Here is a 21022-nt window from a genome sequence, read left to right as displayed (position 1 = left end):
AATCAGGAAAGGGCAGGGGGCTTCACACAAGACAGCTGTGAGGTGTGGTTGCTTGAGCTAATTGCATCTGCTGGTAACTGTGTCACCTCCATCCTCTAACCTGGAGAGCATTTCTTTTCATTTCCTCTGCTTCTTGTTCCACCAGAGAAATGTTCCACCTGCCCGGAGGTGTTCATGATGTCTGCATCCTGCCTCTGGTACAGAGGACCTCAAGTCCATGATGCCTCTCCTGGTGCACCCCAGAGAAGCCTGGCAGAAGCCCTGACAATTCCTAGCAAGACCAAGCCCTGCTGCCCCAGTTCAGCCACGGTCACTTCTCTGCAGCTGTCCTCCGGGCACAATCTCCAAATAATATTTCTAGTCATTTAGGCTTTTACCATAATCAGAATTATCGTGTGTTGAACCAAAGAGCCAGATACATCCGTTCACACCTGTGCCACCATTGACGGTGAGAGCTTAGCAAATCACGTAACCTCCTTGTGCCTCAGTTTCCTCACCTGTAAAAGAAGGAACACAACAGTAGCAATGCCACTGAGCAGCTGTGCAGTGGATGAGCTTCTGCATGAAAGGTGAGTGAACAGTGCCCCACTGTATCTCCCCACTGTGGCGGTGTCAACCTTCCCCTGGGATGGTGATGGCTGATCTGCACCGCCCCCCCCATGACAATGTCTTCGCCACGGCAATTGATGCTGTTAAATCAGGGCCTGGGTTTGTCTTGGCTTGACTTGTTTCCATTTTCAATTGAAAATTAAATGTGGATAGGCTCCAGCCTGATTCGGTCTGCTCCCTGGACCTAGGCCAGTGAGTTCTGAGTAACTGCAGACAGGGTGCGGTCACCGGGATTTGGTTATTGGTTTTTCTTCCCCCCTGTGGTTTTGGGCAGGTTGCTCCATGACAGGCAGCTGTTTCGTCTTAGAACTGGACTTTCCGGGAGAGCCTTTGGGTCACTCTGGGCGTCAGCTGGAAAAGGTTGTTCTTGGAGCAAGCTCACTGGCCCGCAGGAGGAGCTGCCTTCCTGACCTGTCGCCCTGAAGCCAACCAAAGTCTGGGCAACACCAGCTTTAATGACTGCCGCTCCATCTTCTAGGCAATTTGTGTCACTGTTTCTGTTTGTCAGGCCTTGACCGTTCTTTGTTGTCATTCCGTGCTTCCCTGGCCATGGGCCCTTTCCCCAGCCCCGCCACGGCGTGCCCACCTGTGGAGGTGGGAGCCCCAGCCAGCCACGTCCCTGTTCACTGCTCCAATGACCACTGTCATGAGGACTCTCCCACTGGCTCAGGCTCAGTTAGTTGAGCTGGTGTGCCCCACTCTTGGCTGATCCCCAACTCTCCTAGAGTGTGCTCATTTTGACCCAGCTCTCCCAGGTAGAGGATGCTTTTTAAACATGTCCTCGAGAAACTCTGCAGACCCATTCTCGGCCCATTCTCTGAGACTCCAGGCCTGGCCAGGTTGAAACTTCTGTAAATGAAAACTCAAGCCGGGCGCGGTGGCTCAAGCCTGTAATCCCAGCACTTTGGGAGGCCGAGGCGGGTGGATCACGAGGTCAAGAGATCGAGACCATCCTGGTCAACATGGTGAAACCCCGTCTCTACTAAAAATACAAAAAATTAGCTGGGCATGGTGGCGCGTGCCTGTAATCCCAGCGACTCAGGAGGCTGGGGCAGGAGAATTGCCTGAACCCAGGAGGCGGAGGTTGCGGTGAGCCGAGATCGCGCCATTGCACTCCAGCCTGGGTAACAAGAGCAAAACTCCGTCTCAAAAAAAAAAAAAAAAAAAAAGGAAAAAAAAGAGAAAAAAGAAAACTCAAATAAAAAGAGTATAGCTTGGACATACACTTTGCACATGTATGCATGTGTGTGTGTGTTTGTGTGTGTGTAGTGTTGGGGTTTTTAATTTTTTAAATTTACATTTATTAAAAAAATTTTTTTTGAGACAGGATCTTCTGTCTCTCAGGCTGGAGTGCAGTGGTGTAATCGTGGCTCACTGCAGCGTCAAACTCCTGGGCTCAGGTGATGCTCCCACCTTAGCCTCCCAAAGCACTGGAATTACAGGTTTGAGCCACTGTGCCTGGCCTGTTTAAAAAGCAAAAAGTCCCTAGACCTGCCAGTCCAGGGCACTGAATTACAAGAATACCAAGGCCAAACAGGCTTGAAGGCTGCTTCAGGCTCCTCACTGGCAAACCCTACTTTCTGATTCCTTAGTTGGTGGGGGAGGGGGACTGCATTACAGCCATGGGGACTTGGAGTCTTATCAATGGTGTGGGGATGACACCCTTTTCTGAGCGCTTTGTGAGGTTTTGTGCTATCCTGGGTACTTGGCATCAGAGGCAAATGGAGTAGATACCTGTGCAAAAGGAAGTTGCCAGATGATTTATCCCATTGGCACCGAGCCTAGAATTATAATCAGATCTTGACTTCTTCAAAGCCTTCTTGCTTTGGATTTTCCAAATCACAAATAAATATTGAGGGCAATTACCTTTCCTTAGTTCTCTGATGTATGAAGGGGACTTTTCATCTATTAATTCAAGAACCCTCTCATTTCATTTGGAAGGTATTAGCCCATGGAACTTGTTCACTTAATATCAACACAGTCTGTCTAGGCTTTGACTGAAAAGAGAGAGGGGTTGTTATGCTCTAGGTTAATATTTTCCTCTCTTTAAGAAGTCTTGGGTAAGCCAGACACTCCTTCTCGGACGAAAACAGCTGTTTTCTTCCCATTACTGAGAGCATTGTTTGTGTGGGTTCATTTACTTGCTATACTCATAATATCCTCCAGGAGGCAGCAAATCCCAACTTCTGGACGTGGCTCCCAGCGGCCCTGCCCTTTGCTGAGCTGATTCGGAATGTGGGTCTGAGAGAGGAAGTGATTACTGGATGACAGCTGCCTCCTATGCGGCTTCTCCGAGCTTGCGATGAAAGCACTTCTCCTGGAGGAAAAGCAGAGCTCCATCAGTCTCTTTTGGAGAGCTGTGAATGTGACCAGACCTATTAATTACTTAATTGAGGTGCTGAACTTTGGAAGTGCCAGCAGAGAGTGCTGTCCTTTCCAGCCTGGGGAGCTCTGTCGGGCTCTCCTGAGCATCTCTTTCAGCTTATAGGCTCACTTGGGGTCCGTCTCTGGTAAGCACAGGCAACCACACCACCCCTGTGGGCTGGGGGAGTGTTTGGTCGTCGAATTCACTTGCAGACACTTCCTTGATCTCCAGCCACACCACACCGCCCCCAGAGTCCCAGCAAGCGGCTCAGTCACCCTGGTGTGTGCCTCTTACCTGCTCTGACCTTGTCACGGCGTCCCCGAGGTGCTGGTTCATGCAAGGCTCTGTGTTTCACTGAGCTAAACTGGCACTGTGAGGCTGGACGTGGTGGTTCACACCTGTAATCCCAGCACTTTGGGAGGCCAAGGCAGGAGGATCACCTGAGGTTATGAGTTTGAGACCAGCCTGACCAACATGGTAAAAACCCATGTCAACTAAAAATACACAAATTAGCTGGGCGTGGTGGCGTCTGCCTGTAATCCCAGCTACTCGGGAGGCTGAGGCAGGAGAATCGCTTGAACCCTAGAGGCGGAGGTTGCGGTGAGCCAAGATCATGCCACTGCACTCCGGCCTGGGCGACAGAGTGAGACTCAGTCTCAAAATAATAAATAAATAAAATAAGTAAATAAACTGGTATGGTGCCCTAGTGGCTTTGTGGTTCTGGCTGGGGGCAGAGGGTGGGTCGCATCACTGAGCAGCACCTCCAAGCACGATCCCGACACTGCCCCGGGCCTGGCAGAGTCTATAGCTGGTCCTTATCCATGAAACTAGGGGTGAGGGATGGGGGCTAGCTTGTGTGTGTGTTCTTACTTTGTATTTTTATTTTTACAGGTCAGGTTAATCATTTTTGTTCCGTGTGCATTAACTATTTGGGTTTCTTCTTTTTCAACTTGCTTGTTTCAGAAGCTTTCTATCCTTCTTTTGTACTGAGGTGATCGTAATTCTCATTGATTTTAGGAGTTCTTTGTCGATTACTATCACACTTGGTTATGTGTGGTGCCAATACACCTATGCTTTTGTTTAGAGAAAACCTGCTGAATGCTAACAAGCACTGAAGGCTTCCTACAGGTGAATTATTACACTAAGGGGTTTAAATAAAATCTCATTGATCCTTACACTTTACAGAAGAAACTAAGGCACAGACGGGTTAAGGAAGCTGGCTAAACTCACTCTACTAGTAGTTCCCGGGATGGGATTCTCACCCACAGAGTTGGACACCAGACCTCAAACTTTCAGCCATTATGGTCCATCATCTCATGTCTGGGCCACTTATTGTCAAGGTTGCTAGCATGAATTGTGGAGTCTTCTTTTACGATTATTTCTGGAGCGATGATTTCATTCTGTTACGTGGCTGCCTTCTGTTTAAAGGAGACTTGTGTTTTGTGTGGTCTTTGTGATTTTATTGGAAGAGAACACAGTGTGACCAAGATTTCTGATGCCACTGGGCAATGTGCAGCAGAGAGCCCCTGGCGGTCACCCACCGGTCCTCGGCTGGGCTCATGGCTGGACTGTGTCTCTAGCCCCCTCTCATCACCTCCCTGCTGGCCCCCTCGGCCCTCACCAGACTGTGCTGTGCGCTGTCTCCTGCCTGTGGCTCAGAGCTAAATCGGCATTGGGGACAGGGGTCTAGTAATTCTCTTAGTGTTATCCTCCTCCCATGCTTAAGACACCAATCCTCCCACTTTTGAGATATGATATCTGAACTAATAATAATAACTAACACTGCTCTATTATCAATACTTTATATACAGAATGATATGGTTTATCTGTGTCCGCACCCAAATCTCATCTTGAATTGTAGCTCCCATAATTCCCTCATGTTGTGGGAGGGACCCAGTGGGAGAGAATTGAATCACGAGGGCAGTTTCCCCTATACTGTTCTCATGGGAGTGAATACATCTCAGGAGATCGGATGGTTTTATGAGGGGAAACCCCTTTCGTCTGGCTCTCATTCTCTTCTCTTGTCTGCCGCCACATGAGACATGCCTTTCGCCTTCCACTATAATTGTGACCTTTTTCTTTTGTGAATTGCCCAGTTTCCGGTATGTCTTTATCAGCAGCATGAAAATGGGCTAATACAGAACACATAGAAGTAGGTCATTTAATCCTCAAAACAACCTTAGGAGGGAGACATCGTTATTCCCATTTTATAGATGAGGACATTAAGGCACAGAAAGATAAAATATTTTGCCCAAGGCGCCACAGCTAGGGGTGGAGCCAGGGTTCAAACCCAACCAGGCTGGCTCCTGACTCTTCACCAGGCTGTGTCTCCCTGAGAGGGGATGTGAGGCCAGCGGCCTGGCCCAGGTGGTGGTCCTGCAACTGTGGCTAAGGCAGCAAGTTCTCAGAGTTTTCTAAGGCATTGCATCTTTTTTTCTTTTTGTTGGGAGAAGGGGATGTGATGTGTGAGCCTGTTTTGCCTTTTATTCCTGTCAATGTCTCACACTTTGCTTGTGATAATTGAGTATTCCTATTGGATGAGTTTCCCAAGGCTGCCATAACAAATCACCATTACCTGGGAGGCTTGAAACATCAAAAATTTATTGTCTCCTAGTTCTGGAGGCCGGAAGTCCAAAACCAAGGCCTCTGCAGCATTGATCCCTTTGATGGCTCTGAGGGAGCATCCGTTCCATGTCTCTTTCCCAGGTGGTGGTTGGCAGTTCCCGGTGTCGCTTGGCTTAGGGACACATCCCTCCAGTGTTGACCTCGATCTTCACATTGCTTCTCACTGTGCCTCAAATCTCCCTCCCCTTTCTCATATAAGATACCAGCCCCTGGATTTATGAACCACACGCAGGCCAGGATGATCTCACCCCCAGATCCTTAACTTAATTGCAAATGCAAAGACCCTGGTCTACATAAGGCCTCATGCACAGGCATGGAGGGTAGGACTTGGATTTAACTCTGGAGGACACAAACCATCCATGGCACGTCTCTTTACTGGGTTTACATCCAGGAGCAGGGTATCTACTTGCTGAGGTGCAAATGAGGTGCAAGCTGGCACACCTGACCCTTCCTGAAGGCACAAAGCACACCTTTGTGTTTCACGCTTTTGGGCACCGAGAAACAGGAAGCACTCCTCTGCCCCTGTTCCCCTCCGCTGCCTCGTTTTCCTTTTCCCTGCCACACAACACCTCTCCCGCCACATCAGTCCCTGGATTCTCATCTGTACTTTGGTGTTGTGTCAGCTTCTTAATAAGCTGTGATCAGCGACTCCCGCCAGGTGAGCCTTATGAGGAGAGAGCAGCAATTTAAGCAAACTCGTGTCTAATTTGCTGATATCATTTAGCAAGATGAAATGACTGGAACAAGGAGTATGTTTCTGAATGTGTTTTAGGCTATTTAACATTACAAAAAACGATCTCTAGATCGTTAGGAATAAGTTACCACACACTTGGAAAAAAGAATCTGTGTGTTACCTTTTTGCCTGTCATGAATGAATAAACAGGCTAGAATAAGTGTCCCACATGGCCTCCTTCATGAGATCCAAATTTGGGTTTTTATTCTTTGCAGTCATTCCAAGCTCTGAATAAAAATGTCTTCTGTAGGGTCAGTGATTATCAACAAGTATTATATGAACCACGGGTGTTATGCTTATTGGCACATGGTAGTATGAAATGAAAATAGTAATCTTTGGAATGTAGTATTTAAAATTGCAGTTTTTGAACTTTTAAATTAAAAGTTCAAAAATCCAAAAAGAAATTGGGAGGAGACACAGAACCAGTGGGAGGTCAGGAAAAATAAAATTTTTGGCAACACACATATCACATGCGCGCTCTCTCTCTCTCTCTCACTCGCTTGCTCTCTCTTACCACTGGCACCTGGGAACTGCAGGGGCTGATACCTGGAGCTGACAGGTGAGCTACTGAACTTCCTGGCAATGGTAGAATCCTTATCTCTGATTCTACAGATGCTGTGAGGCTGATCTTTGTAGGGAGGTTGGCGGCCACTCATCAAAATTTAAGCCTTCCACTACAGTCTGGCAATTCTTCTAACTACCTCCTCCTTGGGCCACGCCTGCCCAACCCTCTCCCCTGAAACCAGTCTTCCAAATCACTTCTAGATTCATCATAAAACATCCATGTCAAGACATGACTCCTCAAAACCTCTGAAAAACCTACTACACTAAAGAATCAGTGTGACCCACCGCATATACAAGTATGTGCAAATATACATGCTAACATACGTACATGTAGATGTATGTCTGTGTACACACACAAAAACACAAGCAAGATTCATGGAGGAATGTTCACTGCTCCTACGTGACATTCCCTCTGCTGTTCCCTGTTCCACTCCGCACCATTCTATTTGATTCTGCTTGGCTGGAATTCATGCTGCAGGTGCTCCGCGACCTTCATTTCAAAACCCCTGAATGGGCGTACCCATGCTTTGACTCAGGGAAAACTGGAAACCCTAAGCCTGGTTCTCAAAGTTCCCACCAATATGCCCCACTCTCCACTGCTGCTCCCACCATCTCTAGCTTCTGTTGGGGGTCGCACTGCCCAACTCTCAGGGTCCTTAAAGCCTGGGACCTTTTTCTGGCCATGCCCTGTTTGAGTCCTTTCTGACCTCACCCGGCTTGTCCTCCTGGGTCGCTTCAATCCCTGCCTCCTGCCTGAAGAGTCCTCAACCAAGATCCCCCTTTCTTGTTTTCTGCCCCATATGTCAGCATTTGGATTAGGAGGCTGGGATCTGCTTTCAAAATGCTTACTTCATGAAAAACCCACACACCTAGGTTTGTTTCCGGGTTCAGACCGTCAGGGGCACGTGTGGCCTGGAGAGGGCCTTCATCCACGCACACTTAGTGCTTCAGCAAGTTCCTGGTGCCCAGGAACACCCACCCCTTCCCGCCCTGTGGCCCCCACCCTCGGAAAGATGGGAATGCTTCTGTAGCAAGTTGGAACGAGAAATCAATTTTCCTGCTGAGGTAAACAGCGCTGTACAGGTAGGTGGACCTGAAATGGTGCTTTGAGAGCTGTGCTTTAAACACATTATGATGATGTTGGCTTTTATGAGCGGCCAAGCAACCCGCCCCTCTCAGAGGCATTTTTATGGGGAAAGACATTACATTGTGTACCAGTACTAAGCCACTGGCCTACAAACAACTTTTGGGGTGCTGCCTGTCCTCTGGCTGAACGCCTCCTGTGCTGCCCGTCTCATCACCGCTCCCCTTGGGCGTGTCTAACCTCCACCGCTCAGTAGCCTCCCACTTGCTGCAGGGCTCAGTGGCGCCTCGTGCGAGACCTCGGTAACCAGGGCTGGTGACACCTCCTCCTCCCAGTCTCTGGCTGCCTGGCGCCCTCTGCTCTGTTGAATCACGGTTTGTCCTGGAGTCAGTGGGTCCCTGCCTGTTCCTTGGAAACCCTTAGGGATGCTTACCAGGAAGGAAAGTGATGAGAAAAGGGGAATCGAGAAGAGAAAGCAGGAAGAGGGGTGGGAAAGGGGAAGAGAAAGAGGGAAAGAGATAAGGACAAAGGAAGAGAAATGAAGAGAGAAGACACAAAGGAAGACAAGAAAAGGAGGAGAAAAAAGGAAGAGAGAGCGAAAAGGGGGAAAGGTGAGCACAGGGAAAATAAGAAGAGGAGAAAACAGGAGGGAATAGGGAACATAAAGGGGAAAAAATCCCCACATTTCTACTACTCTGGCCAGAAGCTCTTTTCCAGCAGAAAAGAGCAGAGAGGCCAGACCAGGTGAAGGTGAGGGGGTGAGAAGTCAGTTTCTGGATTCCCAGCCTGGACACAAAGGGACCAAGGAGAGAGGCTGGGCAGGCATGCCGGGGGGCAGGAAGCAGCACCCGTGAACAGAGCCCACAGCTGCAGGGGACACTGGGCTGGGCCCGCTGGTTATAGGCCTGAGCCGAGCAGTCCCTCTGAGAGCTGTAGCAAGTTGTCGGTGGTCTGCTGGGCTGCAAATGTAAGGACATTTCAGTCACTTAGTTATATTTGTTACTTTCCCAAATCCAGAAGAGCCTGGATCTTTTCCCTTACTTAGGGCTGCAGCCTCCGGAATTTACAAGTCTTTGGCACTAAGACACAAGAGAGCAGAAGTTTCTGACCCTGGCTGTATGTTAGTACCACACAGAAGCTTCTAGAAATCCTGATGGCCAGACCACAGCCCAGATCATGTAAATCAGAATCTTTGGGTGGTGCCACCAGGCATTTGTATGTTGTGGAGCTCTCCCGGGCATCTTTGTGTGCAGCCAAGGTCGAGGTCTGATGCTTTAGCGGTGCATAGGGAGCAGATCCCAGGACCCTAATGGGACATCCAGGGGGCCCTGCCTTTTACTGGTTGCATGGTGGGTAGCAGAAATGGGAAAAACGAATCATGTGGGTTGATTTGAAGCCTAATGAAAAAGAAATACTGATTTGGGCTTTATATGGTGTACTACGTATTAGTTAAGACTGTTAAAATGTTGGTGATAAAATAAAGACACCTTGGGGAGCATTTCTGTCAACAGCCTTACTCATATCAACACTAGGTGCATGGCTCACACCTAGAATCCCAGCACTTTGGGAAGCCGAGATGAGATGAGGATCTCTTGAGCCCAGGAATTCAAGAGCAGCCTGGACAACATAGCAAGATCTCCCCATCTTTACAAAAAATAAAAATTAGCCAGGTGTGGTGGTGCATGCCGGTAGTCCCAGCTACTCAGGAGGCTGAAGAATTGCTTGAGCCCAGAAGTTCAAGGCTGCCGCAAGCCATGATCATGCCACTGCATTCCAGCCTGGGTGACAAAGTGAGACCCTGTCTCTAAGAAAAACCACTGTGGATCCACGAGTGTCTTCAGCCTTCATCCTGCTGCCTCCCACAAGCTGGTGGGCACTTCCCAACAGTGCACAAGGATTTGGTGTTAATGGAACCAAGGATGATAATTCTGTCAACAGGCAGCACCCACAGAGGGAGAAGTCCCAGCGAGGTTCATAGCTGGATTGGCAGCTTCCAAGTGACTCAATCCCACCCTGCCACCACTGCCTTCCTGTCCCTCCAGGTTCAGGAGTCATATGGTCTCCTGGCTTCTCTGTTCTGTGTGGTTATTGGGAGATAAAATGATAAAAGTCATTTTCCAGAGAATGATGCTCCGAGCACACAGGTGTCTGTTGAATGAATGAATGAATGAACAAATGTGTGAAGGGTAACTTGTGTTAACATTACCTCACACTGTCTTCTCTGTCCAGAGGTGACAAGGGCAAAATAATTCAGTCCACAGGCTCTATTTTTTTAGTGTAATTGTCAAAAAAAGTTCAGCTAAAAAATTCTACTTTGCTTGTATAAATAAACAGAAACCTTATACCGCTGAGCCAAGTGGAAAATTTTCTCAGTAAAAATTTGTAGGGACAAGGAGTTTTAAATTTATAAAGGAATTTAATAATTTTTCCAAAATTACTGAGAATAAATTTCAAATATCTCATCACAAAAAAATGATGAGTAATTGAGGTGATAGATATGTTAATTGGCTTGATTTAATCATTTTTACATTGTATACATATATCAACATATAACACTGAACTCCATAAATATATATAATTATGATTTGTCAATTACAAGTAATATTAATAAGAAAGAACAATAATTTCTCATGTACCCACCTGTGATATAACTATAGAGTCATTAATTTAGATTCTACTAATTTGGCATTTGCCGTAATTTATGCCTGTGCAACCAATTCTTCTTGAAAAAATGTCGACAATAATTCTTTTCCCAATGGAGAGAACACTGAATCCAAAGTTTAGAAGCTTAGGGTCAAATTGAAGATAATTAATTAGCCACATGAGGTTGGAAAAATCACAGCCTCCTGTGAATCCCTCCTGTAAAACTCCGGTTTGTGAAGAGCATAAAGTTAACAAAAGGACACCTCAAACTGTAGAGTGCTTTTTAATGTGTTGAGTCTTTCATATAACCTAAATTGAATCATTTATTAGCAGCTTTCTTAAACCCAAGATACATGAGACCCCCTTATGCGCTTCAACTTCTGGGCTGAGCAATTGTTCATGAATATGCTTATCATCAGATTGTATGAAATATAGAATTTGCAGGCAGCCCCTTTCTTTGTCATAGACCCTCAAAGCTAGAAAGGCCCAGGGACAGTGTTTTAAAAAATCTGTCTAATTATGAAAGTTACCAAGAAAATATACACACTCACACATCTGTGTGTGTATGTCTAAGTGTGTATATATGCAGGTATGCATGTACACATCTATATGTGTATATGTGTGTATGTCTGTAAACATATAACATGCATTGATAATATATATAATACACATCTATATGATTGTAGATATTTTACATGAGCATATTATATATAATACACATATATATTATACATGACCATATTATGTACATTACATATTATACATGATTACATTGTGCATATTGTGTATAATTCATGAGTATATATATATGCATGCATATATAATAATGTGTAAATATTATATGTGTATGTGTGTATATCTATGTATCTCTACCTCCTGATTCACTAGCTTGTGGGTGGGGCTCAGGAATCTGGGTTTTTAAAGTTCCACATGTGATTCTGATTACCAGCAGTTTAGGGGGTCACCCTCCTTACTTTTTACTCCTGAAGAAACAGGCTCAGAGAGCTAGTGGAATGGCTAGGGTCACCAGCAGGGTAGAGAAGAAACTGGGAATGGAGCCCAGCCCTCCCGATCCTGGCTCAGAGCAGGTTATCATAAACCACCCTGCTCATTGTCCACACTAGCCTACTCAGAACTGAGCTAAAATCCCTGTCTGGCAGATAGTTAGCTAGGCAGACTAGATTCCTCCGTCCTTGTCCCACATCCCCTCTTGAGGGATTAGGCAGAGCAACTGCTGCTTGCAGAGGGCCATGAGTCCTGCCAAGGTGGCCTCTGGAGCCTGCTCCAGGGTTCCTGGAGGCAGATGGGGCGTCATCGTAGCAGGTGTCTTTCTTCTTGGTGTATGAGCTTTCCATGGAGGTGTTATGTCTAAATCAGACTCCAACATTCAAGAGCCCAACTCTCTATGGGAAGGCAATGGAAGGTCTTAAGCAGAAGAATAATAACCAAATATACCTGACCCAGGTTGTCTGGTCCAACCTCAGGTGGACCACTGGGGAACCAAAATGGAGGCTGGGAGATCTGGGGTGGGGGCGAGTGGGCTGTGTCAGTGTGCTGGCAACACCCTATTTCGATGTCTTCCATTGGCAAGGATCTTCTTTTTTTTTTTTTTTTTTTTTTTTTTGGAGACAGAGTTTCACTCTTGTTACCCAGGCTGGAGTGCCATGGCGTGATCTCGGCTCACCGCAACCCCTGCCTCCTGGGTTCAGGCAATTCTCCTGCCTCAGCCTCCTGAGTAGCTGGGATTATAGGCACGTGCCACCAGAGGACAAGGATCTTCTAATGGCAGCCTGTTGGCCCAATCTGGCCAGCGGCTGGGTTTTGTCTGGCCCATTAAGTAGGAATGATGAACACTCTCGATTAATTTGATGAGAGAGAGCACACTACCTCTGAACCCCAATGAAGTGAGATTTTATCCCCTAAAAAAATAATTCATTTTTTCTCATTAGTTGAACCGTATTTTTAAATGTCCTTGATTTTTAATAATATTGTCATATTTTAATTTTCACAAATGAAAAATGTGTGGAAATGTGCTTTCACTCGTTAACGGAAGTAACTGTGGCCGGGGGCCGTGGCTCATGCCTGTAATCCCAGCACTCTAGGAGGCTGAGGCAGGTGGATCATTTGACGTCAGGAGTTCAAGACCAGCCTGGCCAACATGGTCAAACCCTGTCTCTACTAAAAATACAAAAATTAGCTGGGCATGGTGGCGAGTTCCTGTAATCTCAGCTATTTAGGAAGCTGAGGCAGGAGAATCACTTGAACCTGGGAGGTGGAGGTTGCAGTGAGCTGAGATTGCGCCACTGCATGCCAGCCTGGGTGATAGAGTGAGACTCCATCAAAAATCCAAGAAAGTAATAACTGCATACTAGGCTTGATTGCCTACAACACCCGAAATATGCACTATCTGGCTTTTTATCAAATAGGGCTACTGAGCCCTGGTTTAGGTGTTGGTGGAGAAAATGGATGGGTTCAGATACATTTTGGAGAGAGAGCCAGTAGGACTTTAATTTTAATGCTGACAGAACATAGACCATGTGGCAGGGTAGGACCCAGGGCCACTCGATCCCTAAGACAGGTCTAAGACTGTGAGGGGCGATGGTCCACCACCATGTAGCAGGTGTCTTTCACCTTGGCATATGAGCTTTCCAAGGAAGCATTGTGTCTAAATCAGACTCCAACATTCAAGGGCCCAACTGTATATATGGGAAGGCAATGGAAGGTCATAGTCAGAGGAATAACAACCAAATATACCTGACCCAGGTTGTCTGGTGCCAGGTGGAGGATGGACCATTGGGGAACCAGAATGGTGGTGATGAGGCCCTCACTGTGGCCTAGAGCAGCCCACGGTCCCCTTTGGGCTGAGTCTCTGGGGCTTCTGCCATGCCCCAGCTGAGCCCATTGGTCTCCTGGGTGCCAGCAGCCTGTTGATCAGAATGAGCAGCCTGGCACAGACCCTGGAGGCTTCATGGTACAGCCCATAAGCAACGCCGTATTTATTGACGGATGACTATCACTGTCGTTTCCAGCCACCTCCCCACCTTCCACAGGACCAGCAGGCTGGCTTTTGGCTGGCACCAAGAGTGAGCGGCTTGGGCATTTAATCAGGTTCAGGTAACAGGTAAGGACTGGTTCCCTAGCTAGGGAAAAACACAGTGAATATTTTCGATTGAGCCATGTGTGCCGCATCTTGCTGGAGCCTGCAGGCCCTTTGGAGGCTCTCAGACAGCTCCTAATTAATTGCTGGAGCCAAGCGGGGCAATCTTGTGAGTGCTGTTGCTTTTGCTAATCTGATCCAGCCATGCTCAGGGGAGGGTGAGGAGCTGGCCTTGGATTGAGGGGATGAATGGGGTGGGCTGGGGCATGAGGGGAGCTCAGTGGTCCAGCCAAGATGGTCAGGACAAAGCTTGGAATAGCCAACTTGTTTGTCAAGCAAATGGACAGACCCTTTCTTCCAGGCAGAGAAAGACCTTGTCTCAACTCCCTGGCTTGAGGAGGAGAGACCCAGATTCGAATCCTAGCTCTATCACTAAGTAACTCTGCGGCTGTGGGCCAATTAACCACTTTAAGCTTCACTGTCTTATCTGTAAAGTGCATACAGTGATACTACCTTGAAGGATTGTGGTGGGAATCAAATGAGATGAGGATGATGCCATGTACCATATTCCCTGCAAGGCCAGTGATCAGTGGGGCATGCCAGCACTAGAGGCAGGACTGACCCAAGGGGGCGGGGACAGCAGAAGAGATATCAGGTGGGCACATGTCCCTACAGGCAGAACCCTGGGCACCAGGGACATCATCGCGTGAAGATGCTGGAAGCGGGAGTGGGGTTGTAAGTGCAGGGACCATCTCCTTAACTCCTCTGCCTTCATGCATGCAGCTCCTGCAGGGCTTGGTGGAGCTGGACCTAAAGGAGAAAGGCTTATGCCTTCCCAGCCATTGGTCCCCAGTGGGTGCAAGGGGACCTTTCTCTTGGTCCTGGTCCTCAGTGGAGCCCATTTTGTTTCAGTTGTCTCTGAGCTGGCTTGTGCTCTGGCCATACCATCCTGTGGAACGCAGCCACCTGGAGAGTCAGAGCTGGCTGGATCTTTGGAAGGGCACAGTCACAGCTGTACCTGCCCCTCCTTCCATCCCAGGCTCAATACTTCAGTAATCCTTGCTGCCTGGGGTTCCATCATGGGCCCCAGGTCACACCTTCTTTCCTCCTATTTTGTTTGCTGAGATACTTTCTCCTCAAATCCTTCTCCTGTAGAGAGCTCCCATGAGCCATGGGATGGGATAGGTGCGAGTCTCTTCTGGGATCCAGAGCTTTGTGGAGAGCCCTCTGACATGGTTCCTAACACCTTCTGCAGAGCTTGTCTTCATCTTGCTTTTGTGTTCTATCAGGTCTCCAGGCCTCGAGGACAGGTGCTGAGTCTTAACGCAGCATTGAGTCTCCAAGATGGCGGTCATCTGCAGATAAATATTTGCTAACCCGAGCTGATTACTTTATGATGTAAGAATTTAAGCCACAAGATGGTCTGTGACCTGCCTAAAGTCATATGAGGATTAACCAGATCTTGGCTCCAGTTGTCTACTTTGACTGCAGTGCTGTTTCCCATCTCAGGTCAGGTCCAGCATAGCCTGGATCTCCCCACAATTTTATTGAATCAAAGGATGTAATATTAATGATTCAATAGGCTCAGAATCAGCCAATCAGCACATGCTTCTTGAACACCTTGATGTGGATGGTACAGGTAGAGAAGGTAGTAGTTTTTCACAAGTCTCAAACTCAGCTGTGCAGGAATGTAGCTTCGGTTTTCTTCCCTTATTTTTAATAGAACATATAATCATATTACATAAAAGCAAAAACAATACAAAAAAGCTGCAACTTTTTATGTCTTATTTACATTTTATTAGATTTTATGAACCTTTGAAAAATATAACCAAAGTGAATACATATTCTTGATTTTCCCTTTTTGCATGAAGTATAGCCTATTGAGTGCACTGTTTTGCACCTTGCTTGCTTTATTTCCTTTCCATACTTTTATGTAGAGAGCTCCTTTACTATTTTATAGCTGCGGAATATTCCATTATTGAGTGAACCTGCCTCCTATTGGTGCCTCCTATTGGGTAATTGGTTGTTTCCAGTCTTTCCTAATTATAAACAAAAACTGCAGTGAATAACCACAGCCATGTGCCAGTTTACATGGGTGACAGTAGACCGATAGGAAAAATTCCCAGAAAAGCAATCACTAAGGTAGAGGGAAATGCTTTTGTAAGTTTTATAGATGTTTTCAAATTTCCCACCACACAGCCATGACAATTTAGGCCTGCATTGGCCCTTGTGAGAGTGAGCCTACTGGCCACAGCCTCACACAGCAGTGTCAACTCAATTTCTGTTCAGAATTCTCCTTCCACCCAGTGGTGGAAACAATCTTAGTGAATTTAGAGTCAATTCATTCACTTACACTGGATTTTTCTTGGGCACTTTAGGACTGAGCTCAGTGAGTTCAGGAGTTTCTGTCTTTCTTTCCTCCCAGAGAAGCAGCTGCCTAAAATCATGGCATCTGGCGTCAACATTCTCTGCCCTCTTTGGCTTTGGCCAAGAGGCCTGTGGTCCCAACATGGCTACTTCCAGGCAGTCAGCACGTGGTTGTCTGTGTCTTTCTCTTTTCTTTCCTCCTCCTCCTTCTCCTTCTTTTTCTTCATCTTTTGGATCTCAGGTACACAGAATTGGATTAATCATAAACTTTGGATCATGCCAAACTCTCACCATGGCCCACTTCTATTTAGTTAATTATTTCTAATAATGATTTAAACAATTAGTTATGTTATGAGATGCCTGTCGTTAAAGATGAACAAAGCCAGATACTAGCTAAAGTGGTGAGGACAGATTTTAATGAGGAATAACTATTGCAATGGGGAGAAGAGTTCAGTGTGACCTGATCTTAGATTTGTACAGAGGTGACTGTGCATTTTAAAGGGAGAATGAGGAAGCAGAGAGAGGCAAGCGGGGGCTCTGTAGAATCAGGAAAGTGAAAAATCTCACAGAGCTCACCAGCGAAAATGCAACCAGGCCAGCTGTGTCTGCTGGCTGACAGTGATCAAAGTTAGTGTTCTGTCCTCCCACGGAGACAGGGAGGCAGAAGCTCTATCCTCAGGTGTTGGCTGGAACAAACAGTAGATTTTTTTGCTAGCCTTGAGTTTTCTCAGGCAGGCACTTTGAGGAGGGTAGGGCCATCCTAGGGATGTGACCTTGAGCTGTTAGAAAAGACGTTAGCGTTTGCTTAAGTTTTTATTCCAGGGCTGAGGCCTGGTGGAGAAGAAGGCTCCATGAGAAGGCTGGCTAGTTTGCTCAGAGAGAGAGTCTTTGTCCTGGTGCTCCTACTGAGGTCTCCAGTTGCCAGCCCCCACCTCTGTTTCCTTTGTGTCCTGGCTGTGAGGCCCCAGGCACAGCCCTCCGAGGGAGAGAGGACAAGTTCTGATGCTCTCTGAGGCTCTCTGGTGCTCTCTGGGCCATCCCTTCTCATCCCTGCTGCCTTTTCTCCTCAACTACTTTTGGGGGTGGAAGGTAGGGGAGCAACTCCTTGAGGGTCCAGGCTTGGGGAAGGGGGATAGGAATTGGTGTGTTGGCAAATGTCTAACAACCGCCTCTGATAGCGAAGGAGAGGTGTGCAGAAAGGCCCGAATCTGTAGCACTTGCTGATTTCAGGGACATGAAAACTCCCATTAAGGTAAATTTCAGGCTACTAGCCTCAAGCAGTTTACAAACGTCCTGAAAATTTAACAATTGGCTGCCAGCATGGGCCAGTTCCAAGCTTACCTATGGGCAGAACTTGTCTAATCTCTTGGGAAGGGTCACCGTCATCTATTTCTTGTGTATGCTCTTTGTGTCCTTGACCTGGGCTTGATAGTCTTTGGGAGTTCAAAAACCTCCTCTTGCAAATTAGAAGCCTCGATCCTGATGTGAGACACAGAGGCCTGACTTGGAACACCAAAGGCATAACTTTGATCTCTCTCTCTCTCTTTTTCCTTTTAGAGACAGGGTCTTGCTCTGTTGCCTAGGCTGGAGTGCAGTGGTGTGATCATAGCTCAAGTGATCCTTTCACGTCAGACTCCTGATTAGCTAGAGTCCTGGCTAAAAATAAAATATAAATAAATAAATAAAACAAAAATTAACCAGGCACATGCCATCACATCTGGCTAATTTTATTTGTGATATATTTTTTTGTAGAGATGGGTGGTGGTGGAGGGCGGGGGTTGGGGAGGGGTTGCATCTCTGTATGTTGCCCAGGCTGATCTCGAACTTTTGGCCTCAAGTGATCCTCTTGTCTCAGCCTTCTGAAGAAGCATGGGGATTACGGGAGTGAGCTGTTGCCACTTAGCAGAAGTATGGATAAATGCAGCCCTGGCCTTGTACCAGAGAAGTTCTGTTGCCTCTTTTCTGGGGTGCATGTCACCCTTACCAAAAATGTGTGTGTGATCCCTTTAATAAAATTATCTGCTGGAAGTAGAAGCCAACAGGTTAACTTCAGCCTTGGGGAAAAACAAAACAAAACTGAGTCCCTCTGAATCTCTGTTATAGATCCATGCATGGAGGGCCTCTACCTGGATCCTCCTCAATGCAGACAATGGAGTCTCAATTCCTAACCTCAAATGCCCCTGGGACCCTGGGCTGCCCCAGTCCATGGCCAGGTTGATTTCAGCTGCTTTTGTGCCCCAGCCTGATTCCCAACAGCAGCATGCCAAAATATGTTCCTAGATGCACCCTGGACACATTTACCTCTAGCCAAAGGGAAAGGATGGATTCTAGCCTGTGTCTGACTAATGAATGACCTTGCATGAGCCAGTTCACTGGCAGGTGCCTCTGCTGCATTAGATAAACTCAGGTGCCCCTCTATGCCTCATTCCATGATTATTTCAAGGGCTTTGGGCTGACCTCCATGGGGCAGATGATTCACTTCCTAAATGAAGTTGGTAGCTGGGAGGAAGGTTGAGCACAGGTTAATTGAGCACAGGTTAATTTCAGGCACTATGCTGGGCATTTTTTTCCCCATGGCATCTGATTTACCTCTCATAATAACCCTATGAGAGGTGTATTATTAGCACCATTTTGTAGATTAGGAAAGTGAGGTTTAGAGCAATGAAGTATAATATCCAAATTCATGGCAAGGTGTGGATTCTTTTTGCACAGATTTGGTCTTACTGCAGTCTATGTTCTATCCATCACCCTACATTGGATAATCTGGCTTTAAAAATCAGTGGGGGGAAATGGAGTCTGTATAGCCATGTTCACGAATTTCACTGAAGTAGTTTAAATAAACTTTGTTACATTGGAGTCCAGGGCAAATATATGATCAATAGTTAAATAATTCTAGATTTTTAAAATTTTTGGATGACTTGGTATTATGATAATAGCAATGTAATCTTGAAAAAAATCACTGCACTTACTAGTATTTTCATTTCCTTATATGTACAATGGAAAAATATACACCCTATACTACCACTGATGACTAAAGTGAAGAGCGAACAAGTAATGTACAAATGCACTTTTTGGATTATAAAATGCTATGCAACTTTGATTTGGTACATAACTTGGACTGTTAAACCTGGAATATCTAAACATCTACTTTTAGTTCCAATGTTTAAATCCATTTATAGAGGTTTTTGCATGAAAGTATACAGAGAAACAGAAAAATACATAAATCATAACTAATGATGTAGCTTGATGGATTACTGCAGAATGAATACACTCCTGAGAACCTAACACCCATGTGAGGGATAGAGCATTAACAGGATCCTAAAAGCCTCTCTTATGTCTCCTACTAATCCTTTGTAGAGGTGGTCGCTATCCTGACCTCCACAACTGTAAATTAGTTTTGCCTATTTCTGAACTTTATATAGACAGAATCATACAGTATGTATTATTTTGTGTTTTGCTTCTTAAATACAGAAGGTAACAGTTGTGTTTTAAAAAGGAATGTTTGTGAGATAATCAGGTATGGTGGCTCATGTTTGTAACCCCAGAACTTTGGGAGACTAAGGTGAGTAGATCACTTGAGGTCAGGAGTTCAAGACCAGTCTGGCCAACATGGCAAAACCCTGTCTCTACTAAAAATACAAAACTTAGCCAGCTGTGGTCTACTACACCTGTAGTCCCAGCTACTCAGGAGGCTGCAGCAGGAGAATTGCTTGAACCCAGAAGGCAGAGGTTGCAGTGAGCTGAGATGGCACCACAAAAAAATAAGAATGTTTGTGAGATAGATCTTGCTGTGACAGCAGTTTATTTTTAATAATTTTATTAATTTTAATTTTATCAATAACTTTATTATTTTACTGATAAATTTACTAATTTTATTAATAAGTTTATTAATTTTTACTACTATATAGTATCTTATTGCATAGATACACCACAATTTGCTAGTCTTTTATATTGATTACTGAATGGCAAACCAATTTGAATTTTTGGAACATCCCCAACTTGGTTTGATATATTATACTTTTTAAGGATTGCTGAGTTCAGCTTGATAATAATTCCTTTTATGCTTTTTGCCGATGTGCTTATGGGAGAAATTGGTCTGTACTTTACTTTTCTTTTTTGCAATGTTTGTTTTGGTATCAATGTTATTTTGATTTCATAAAATGAAAAATGTTATTTCTTCTCTACTCTGAAGAAATGTATGGAAAATCGGTGTTATTAATTCCTTAACTGTTTGGGATAATTCATCAGTGAAATATTAGGGCTTGAAGTTTTCCTTACGGGGAGGTTTTAAATCATGGAACTAATTATTTTAATAGACACTTGAATCTATTTAGAGAGTTTTTATTTTTCTGTCAGTTTGGTATGTTGCATTTTTCTATGAATTTGTTCATTCCATCTATGTTTTCAGGTAATTGGCATAGAGTTTCTTATAATATCTTACATCTATTTAATGTATGTAGTGATGTATCCCTTTTTTTGGTTATGATATTGATGGTTTTTTCCTTCTTTTTTTGTGATCAATTTTGCCTAGAGCTTCTGAATTTCATAAGTTTTGCAAAGAACTCATCCTGGCCAATTAAAATTATCTACACTGCATTTGTTTTCCATTTCATTATTGCTGCTCTTATCAGTATCATTTCCTCTTATCTACTTTCTCTTTCTTTTCTTTTTCTCTTTCTTTCTTTCCTTCTTTCCTTCTTTCCTTCTTTCCTTCCTTCCTTCCTTCCTTCCTTCTTTCCTTCCTTCCTTCCTTCCTTTCTTTCTTTCTTTCTTTCTTTCTTTCTTTCTTTTCTTTCTTTCTTTCTTCCTTCTTTCTTTCTCTTTCTTTCTTCCTTCCTTCCTTCCTTCCTTCCTTCCTTCCTTCCTTCCTTCCTTCCTTCCTTCCTTCCTTTCTTTCTTTCTTTCTTTCTTTCTTTCTTTCTTTCTTTCTTTCTT

This window comes from Sapajus apella, unplaced genomic scaffold, assembly GCF_009761245.1.
Source record: "Sapajus apella isolate SASKATOON/1434 unplaced genomic scaffold, GSC_monkey_1.0 scaffold8, whole genome shotgun sequence".
NCBI lineage: Eukaryota > Metazoa > Chordata > Mammalia > Primates > Cebidae > Sapajus > Sapajus apella.
Note: the sequence above shows the minus strand (reverse complement) of the source record.